This window comes from Suricata suricatta, chromosome 13 (assembly GCF_006229205.1).
Source record: "Suricata suricatta isolate VVHF042 chromosome 13, meerkat_22Aug2017_6uvM2_HiC, whole genome shotgun sequence".
Taxonomy (NCBI): domain Eukaryota; kingdom Metazoa; phylum Chordata; class Mammalia; order Carnivora; family Herpestidae; genus Suricata; species Suricata suricatta.
The window spans coordinates 13689409-13691089 of record NC_043712.1 but is presented as its reverse complement, the minus strand read 5'-3'; the positions used below and the strand labels follow the sequence as shown (position 1 = coordinate 13691089).

Sequence of the window (1681 nt, the reverse complement as noted above, 5' to 3'; positions counted from 1 at the left end):
TATGATCATCTGTATAGAAAATCCCAAGGAATCTACAAAAAAGATCCCAGAATTCACAAGTGAGTTTAGCAAAGCCAGGAGGCAAACATCAAGCATATTTCAATACACTAACAACAAACAACTGGAAACTGAAAAATTTTTAAAAACCATTTTATAATACCTCCAAAACACATTAATAAACATAAATCTAATAAAACATTATGTATGCTCAAAGCCACAAAATGCTAAAGCAATCAAGAACCTAAATAAGTGAAGAGACTTAGCAAATTCATGAACTGGAAGACAATACAATAAAGATGTCAATTCTCTCCAAACTGATCTATAGATTTAATATGATCCCAATCAAAAGCCCTACAGAATTTCTTATAGACAGAAACAAGCTGATTATAAAATTTATATGGAACAGTAAAAGCCAGGTGGGCGAAAACAATTTTTAAAAAGAATCCAGTGAAACAGTCTATATAAGTAGACCCATACAATTACAGCCAATTAGTTCTTTAATGTTTATTTATTTTTGAGAGAGAGAGAGAGAGAAAACAGCAGAGGAGGGGCAGAGAGAAGGAGAGAGATCCCAAGCAGGCTCCGTGCTGTCAGCACAGAGCCCTATGTGTGGCTCGAACCCACAAACCTCAAGATCATGACCTGAGCCAAAATCAGGAGTCCGGATGCTTACCTGCCTGAGCCACCCACGTGCCCCCAGCTAAACAGTTTTTGACAAAGCTGCTGTTAACCTTAAAAATAAAACTGCCATTGGGGCACCTGGGTCGCTCAGTCAGTTGAGCATCCGGCTTCAGCTCAGGTCATGATCTTGCAGTCGGTGGGTTCGAGCCCCACGTCAGGCTCTGTGCTGACAGCTAGCTCAGAGCCTGGAGCCTGTCTTCGGATTCTGTGTCTCCTTCTCTCTCTGACCCTCCCCTGTTCATGCTGTCTCTCTCTCTCTCTCAAAAATAAATAAAACATTAAAAAAATTATTTTTTAATAATAAAAAAATAAAACTGCCACTTATTTAATCAGCAAAAGATGGGTTCATTCAGGAGTAGCAGAGAACTACAATCCAGGACAAGAAAGCTGCAGCAAAACCACAGGCGAATCCAGAGAATAAAGGTGACAAGTGCTGTGTTAGGGAGTAAGGGGGGAGTTGGGGTGGGCTCTCATCAACTAAAAGTCCGCAGGAGTAAACGGGAGCCGGAAGTACAGGGGACTCGAGTCACGACGGTCTCTCACTGGGTCTCTCTCACTGCGGGGCTGAGGGGCGGGATGGCGGGGTAAGCAACCTCCCTTCCTCCGGCTGGGAGAGTAAAATCTGAGCGCAATGAGTCCTCCCCTCCTGCTGGTCCTGCCACCGGCAAGTGACAGGGCTGAAAGCTCCCCCTGCTGGCCTCCAACCGCATTCTAAATGACGTTCTCCTTTCATTAGTTTTCACAGTACAAACAACTCATTTTCAGCAAATGGCACTGGAACAATTGGACCTCTACCTACAAAATAATCAACCTACAAAAAAAAATGAACCTCAACCTATCACACTTTAAACAGGAGTTAACTCTAATTAGATCATAGACCTAAATGTAAAATACAAAATTATCTAACTTGTAGAATAGATAGAGGGAAATCTTTGGGACCAAGTACCAGACAGTTCTTACCTATAATCCCAAAGGCATGACCCATTTTAAAGAAATTTTT

At 42.0% G+C, this 1681-nt stretch overlaps 1 protein-coding gene across 4 annotated transcripts in view; it reads right to left on the bottom strand.

The window, feature by feature from the left end:
- The window catches only part of CDK5RAP2 (CDK5 regulatory subunit associated protein 2), a 167532-nt gene that overhangs the window by 142418 nt on the left and 23433 nt on the right, over nucleotides 1-1681 (bottom strand). The window lies entirely within an intron of this gene.